General features: G+C 29.5%; 1 pseudogene; it reads left to right on the top strand.

Moving 5' to 3' along the window:
- The first annotated feature begins 2567 nt into the window (after positions 1–2567).
- Positions 2568–6479, top strand: LOC149514172 (S-adenosylmethionine decarboxylase proenzyme pseudogene; annotated as a pseudogene).
- The last annotated feature ends 855 nt before the right edge of the window (positions 6480–7334 follow it).

The raw sequence follows: 7334 nt of genomic DNA, 5'->3' as shown, positions 1-7334 counted from the left end.
ATATATCTTCTATTTCTTCATAAGTAATTTTATTTATGTATTAAGTAATTTTTTCTTTTCAATTTAAGGTAATATTTGCATTCGATAAGAAGATAAAAAATGAAATAGGTGTCATTACCGATAAATGTGAAATATATTCTTTTATGTTAAGTTTGTGTAGATAAATATTTCTTAAACCAACTCAATTTAATTTTCAAGTACCTCATCAACTCGGTGATACTGAATGTGGATATTATGTCCTTCGTTTTATGCGAGAGATAGTGTTACATGATTTTATGACCACACCATTCAAGGTTAGTATAAATTTCATAAACTCATTATATCTTTAAAAAAATAAAAAGGTACATTATGTTCTCATTTCTTAGCATTTACTTCTGATTTTTTTTTAGTGAGAGATAAAGAAAGCTTCACGGAAGAGGAACTAGATGAAGTTCGTAAAGAATGGTGTGATTATGTATTATCATTCATCAATGTTGATAAACCTTCAGGTTAGACATTGTTGGTTAAATGTAAATATATAAGGAACAAATTGTTATAATGTTTTGAACATGCCATGTTGAATGAAAACTTCACGTTTGTACATTAGGGTATTAGTTTAATATTATTATTATACTTAATATGAATACACTATGTGTACTTAATAAATTATCGAGTAGATTATTTTAGAACAGTATATTAATATAGTAATGTTATCAGTTTTAATTTTGGATGTGTGGTCAATTTATTGAAATACAATAATGTTTATTATGTAAATTTCAAAATATAATTTGTAGTATCACATATATAAACCAAATATTTTTTGGACATTAATATACAGCTGACAGCAAACGTTTTCTGGGCATAAACCTATAATTGACTTGACATATACAATATCAAATATGTTTTTTTGATGGGATTAATGAATGTGTTTTTAGTAAGAAAACACCTTGAATCATCCTTAATAGAAAATTTTGAAGGTGTTTTTAACCAAAACTGCCTTCAATAATCACCCTGAAAATTTATTGTGTGGAATATTAAAGGCATTTTGGGCAAAAAATGCCTTTAAGAATCCATCGAGTCTTTTTTGTATGGATTATTAAAGGTGTTTTAAAAAAGCGCCTTCAATAATACCAACTAAAAATTAAACGAATGGATTATAAAGGGTGTTTTCCTATGGGTAACGCTTTGAATAATCCCTAATAAAATGTTATTGAAGGCATTTATGGATATAACTACCTTCAATAATCCAACCATTAAAATTTATCATTTGAAATATTAAAAGTTTTTTACCAAAACCGCCTTCAATAATCCATAAAAAAATTTATTGTGTGAAATATTAAAGGCGTTATGGGCAAAAAATACCTTTAAGAATCCATCTCGTCTTTTTTGTATAAATTATTGAAGGCGTTTTAAAAAAATACCTTCAATAATACCAACTAAAAATTAATCAAATGGATTATGAAAGGCGTTTTCCTATAGGTAACGCCTTGAATAATCCATAACAAAAAGTTATTGAAGGCATTTTTGGATATAATCGTCTTTAATAATCCAATCATTAAAATTTATTGTCTGAAATATTAAAGGCGTTTTGAACTAAAAAAAACCTTCAAGCATCCGTTCAAACTTTTGTCTATGGATTATTGATGACATTTTGATAAAAACTACCTTTAATAATCGCAACAAAAATTTATTGATTAGATTATAGAAGGCGAGTTCGACCAAAAATACCTTAAAGAATTGGCTCTATATTTTTCCTATAGATTATTAAAGGCGTTTTTTTGTAAAAAACACCTTCAATATTCTTTGTAAATTTTTTAAACAATTGATGAAGGCGTTTTTGCCAAGAAAACAACTAGAATAATCAATTACAAATAATCTCTACAAAAACTCAAAAAAGGCTAAAAGGAGGGACGAACCTACAACCTTATGGTTAACATCCATATGATCTAAATATTTTGATATGATATTTATTGAAGGTATTTTTGAATAAAAAAAAACTTCAATAAGCCTGTGAAATTTTTTGGTCCAATTATTAAAGGTGTTTATTGTAGAAACGCCTTCAATAATTCATACAATTTTTTATTAAGTGATTATTGAAAGCATTGTCTGCCAAAAACATGCCTTTAGTATTCACTGAAATTTTTAAGGCAGAATTATTCAAGGCGTTTTAGTTAAGAAACGCCGCTTTTATTAAGTCTTGGGTGGCGTTTATAAGTAACAATGCCGCTATTTGAATATTTAGTGGCCTTTTGATAATAAACGCCTTAAGTTTTATAAAAACACGGAAGGTAATGGTATTTGTAAGTAAAAGGTTGCTATAAAACTACCGTTAATATGCCATTTTCTTATAGCAAATGCTAGTTGGTAATGTTGGAAGAGAAATTCTAATTTTTTGTTATTGGAATGGTAGCTTCATTAAAGGATCAAATGGCTTGTGTTATGATGGTCCTCTTTTAAAAGTAGTTAAATTGAAGCAAAAAATGAAATTCAACACATTGATGGATAATATGTATTGTATTATAGGATTTGATAGAAAGCAAGCACAACTAAATTTGGTTTGTCAGTGTCTAACAATAGTGCAATCATCAATGATTAAATATATTCGCTTACCTATTGTGGATGATGTTAGTGTAGATATCATGTTGGAAATTTCATCTATTCATCCCTCTATTAGCAATGTTGAATTGTATTTAGAAGAGGAATCAATTTTTATTGTACCTGTTGAATATAGGAATCAATCCATAAGTTTTGTTCCACTTGCTCAATTGTCAACACAAGATAATGACACTTTGTTAGATCATGCTAAGGCCCACCATGCTAATCATCCATTTTTTCCAAGTAGTAGTGAACCTACGATGGAAAGGCAAGTATCAGTCATAGGTAATATTTTTAGATTCTCAAATTATAAAAGTATTAGCCAATATGACAAAGATACAAGTATAAATATAACTACAGTCGAACAATTGGTTTATTCTGAATCTAACAATATATTCAGAGATATTAATGTGAATAATGAAGTAGTTAAAAAAGAAAATGAAGAACATGAGGAGTAAGAAAATTTTGAAGATGTCAACCTAGAAGCCGATAGTACCACAATAGAGGTGTCACTTCATGAGCCAAACATGCCATGCTTCACAAATATTGATCAAGGTAATTATGCTATTACTTGTAATTGGACACCACAAAGCCAAAGTTTTGCTTGGAATCTTAATCTTGAGTTGAGGAAAGGTTTAATTTTCCAAGATAAGGCAGAATTAAAAAGAGCTATACAATTGTACTCCATCAAGAGACACTAAAAGTATAAAGTGATGAAAAAAAAAAGATATGGTCATTGAGGTGAAAAAAATTAGGAAAGTGGATGCAAATGGATGCTTCATGCGTATCAACATAAAAGTCATAGACTTTTTAAGATTACTCAATATGATGGCCCCCATACATATGTCTACAAAAGGTTGAAGCATGATCACCTACAACTAGACTCAAATTTATTAGCACACGAGATTGAAAGTTAAGTGAAAGTTGAACTTTTTTTTATAGTTACAGCTCTAAATGCCAAGGAAAGAGATAAATTTTCTTATGATGTTTCATACAAGAAGATATGGCATGCAAAACAGAAGGCCATTACAAATGTTTTTGGTGATTAGGACATATCTTATAGGGTATTACCTAAATTTATTGTTGCACTTAAAAAGTATAATGTGATTATTGTTATGTGGTAATTTGAGCAATTATAAGATTCTACTATTGGAGTATTCAGATTATTCCACTGTGTTTTTTGGCTTTTCCACCTTCCATTGAAGGGTTTAAGTATTGTAAACCAGTTATAAGTATTGATGCTACTTATTTGTATGGAAGACATAAAGGTAAAATGCTTATTACAGTGGAAGTTGATGCTAATAACCAACTTTTGCCACTTGCATTTGCTATTGCTGAGGAAGAATCTTTTGATAGTTAGAGATGGTTTTTTACCTACATTAGAGAGAAGGTCACTCAATGAAAATGGATTTGTTTGATATCTAATAATCATTGTAGTATTTGTACAGCAGTGAATGAGTCTGGCTCTAGATGGCAAAAAACATAGGTTTATCATCGATTTTGCTTGCGATATTTATTCAGTAATTTCAATGATAAGTTTCATAATAAAAACTTGAAAATACTTGTTTAAAGTTTGATATTATAATGAAAGAGATAGAAAAGATTAATCCTAAAGCTAAACAATGGTTAGATGAGATACCTATGCAACAATAGGCATTAGCACATAATGGTGGTTGATGTTACCAAATAATGACAACTAATTTATCTGAGGTGTTCAATAGTGTGCTAAGAAGGGCTCGAAATTTACCTATCATAGCATGTGTGCAATTAACCTATTATCAAATGGTTAACTTTTTTAGCACTACACGGGGCTTTACATTTGAGGCATTGGCAGAAAGAGACTTGTACAATCCTCATGTTACATCTAAACTTCAAGGTTATTTGGCAAAGGACAAGACACATGATCTTGTTCCATTTGATATGCAAAAAAGAGTGTTTGAAGTAATAACTGCATCTTATTGTGAGAGAATGCAATGAGGTCATAACAAATAAGTTGTTAACTTGATAAAAGAACATGTACATGTGGAAAATAACAAATTTATAAGTTTTCCTATTCGTATGTGATAGCTATATGTGAAAGGTTGGCACAACCTAATATCCCGTAATTATTATCAGATCTTGGTCCTAGATGCTTAAAAAAAGGTCGACCATAATTTACACAAATTAGAACTAAGATGGATATCAATGAAGGTTGAACAACAATTCGTTGCGAACTTTGTAAACAATCGGGCCATGATCGTAAGACATGCCAACTGAAAAGACATAAAGATTCAAATGCAGTTGTAGTTTAATATAAAATATAAGGTATTTCTTACTCTTTTTCATTTTAGTTTATTGAATACGTAATTTGATAACTTGTTTCTCCATGGAATCTACCAACACCTTATATTTCTCACACCCCATTTATAAATTATCAATTTCTTCTATTTTTGCTTGTATCTTTGCTTACATTTTCTCTATATTATCTTTGTTTTCCATTTTCAATGCTACAATTTTCAACAATGGATCTTTGAGACTAGACTTTCTAATTTTAACTCCAATTTCATAATTTGATAAAAGGAATTTATTTGTGTAATGCTGGGAAATAAGGGATATGCATAAGTAATATTCTTTTTCTTCTCAAGTTAAAAATTATTTAATATATTTTTTTCAAATATAAGCAGGATTACCAAGAATTCTAAGAAGAATTATGAAGAGGGTGATTGCAGATATCATATCCAAGTAGTTTTGTTAAGCAAGCATACCGTTTTTCATTTTAAGACATGAACTAGTTCATTTCATAGTTTCATAAAGGTTTTATGATTTTGTTTTCAATTCACTAGTTTATTTTTAAATTATATTATAAAAATATAGGTTACTTTATGATTTGATTGGTTTCAACATAATTTTTTCAAAGTAAGGACCATAAAATATTTAAAATTTTTTAGCCTAAATAATTATCAACTTCCCATTATTCAACTGCAAATATGTGCTTAATTTTAAAAAAATTGAAAATTTTTATTACCCAAAACAGAATAGGAAAGTTTAATACAAATTAATAGCTACAATATCAACAAACAAATGAATATAAATTACATTTTGAATAGTCTTTCACAAAGTCATCATTTATAGATCCCTATTGACTAAGTCACAAGAAATCCCAATGACATTTGCAAGTCTCTGCTAATATTCTTGGCAACTGATCTTGATGGAGTAGCATCTCTAAAACTGATTTTGCCATAACTTTTGTAAGGTATACTTGAGGGAGTTTTATTTTCTTGGTGCTCAGCCCTATCCTCATCATAACTTCTCTGAAGAATTGCTATCCTTGATAACTATTTTGGGAAGGTTGGCACTAGCAGTAAGGCTTATGTAATGGGTGGACTTGATAAATAGAAATGGCATTTATACTTTGAATCTACAAAATCAATTATCACCAGTGGCCTTATTTACACTATAAAAATATGCTTGACTAGTTTGGATAGGGAAATGACTTTAGTTTTTTATAAAGACCAATTAGGTTTGGCAGTTTCGATGACCATTAAATCTAGTATGAGGAAGATCCTTCTAAATTCTAAAATATGTGATTTTGAGTTTGATCCCTGTGGTTATTCAATGAATGCAATTCAAAGGGCAGCAATTTCTACCATTTATGTTACACCAGAAAATAGGTTGAGTTATGCAAGCTTTGAAGTTAGGGGCTATGATCTGAAAAGTTTGAATTTAAAGCTGTTGGTCAACAAAAATAGTATTCCATATAGATTCAACAGAGATAGTAGTTGACAGAGATAAAACAATGTATAACAAAGAGGTTTTGAACATATATCATCACTTCAGCAGTAATATTAATCATGAAGTAACACTATCCTACCCATCAAGCACAAGGTAATGCTACTTTTAATTTTAAAAAAAAAATTGTTTTTCAAACCTAGCACAAAAAACTAAGAACCTTATATTATTTTATAGATTAATATTATTTAATAATAAATGAAATATTAATTTAAAGATGCAAATTCACCAGTAAATTGTATCTTATTTCTTTAACCCAACATTGTTGGTGGAAAAAAATAATTGCCACTTTGCCAAGATTGGGTCTTCAATCTCCCAACCAATGTGGTAGCATTTTTTTGTCTTTAATGGGTTTTTTTTCTTTTTTTTTTCCTAAACCTTTTTTACATGCTAGTACGGCTTTTTCTTCTTCTTTTTCCTAAGTGATAGTTGTTTCTTGATTTGATAGTGTTATTTTAAAGAGAGTTGTTGTTGAGACACAACTTATAAGTTCATAAGTTGATAGAATACTAGTTTTTTTAATAAAGAGAAAGGCTACCCCGTCAACTCATCTCTTAAATCAGCTCTTTCTTAATCCCATGTTCTACTAATAGAGTCGAGCCTTAAACAACATATGCCTGAAATTCTTGCAAATTAATTGATTATTTTTTACAATGGTACACTGGAAACAAAAGTAAATATACCAGAAAGAACAAAAAATAGTAATGAGTCAGAGTCAAAGTAAAAGCAATACCAATTATGGAGGATGATTCCTCATTTTGCAATTGGCATTTATCTTGTCCACTAGGACTAAGCTCTCTTGAGTGCCACCCATCTTTCTTCCTAGAACTCTATTTCTCCGAACTCAACCATTATCGCTTTTGCCATTACTGCAACTTAAACCTTTAAACCTGGACAAGTCACACTTTTCTCCTCTATAGTGAGTTTTTATCTTATTTAACCCCAAGCAAAAGACTAGTAGGGAGACATAGAAGGTTCATTCTTTGCATTAG

The sequence above is a fragment of the Durio zibethinus genome, chromosome 16 (genome assembly GCF_047325235.1).
Source record: "Durio zibethinus cultivar Kanyao isolate XHJ-2024 chromosome 16, ASM4732523v1, whole genome shotgun sequence".
Lineage (NCBI taxonomy): Eukaryota > Viridiplantae > Streptophyta > Magnoliopsida > Malvales > Malvaceae > Durio > Durio zibethinus.
Note: the sequence above shows the minus strand (reverse complement) of the source record. Positions and strands in the feature narration are given on the sequence as shown.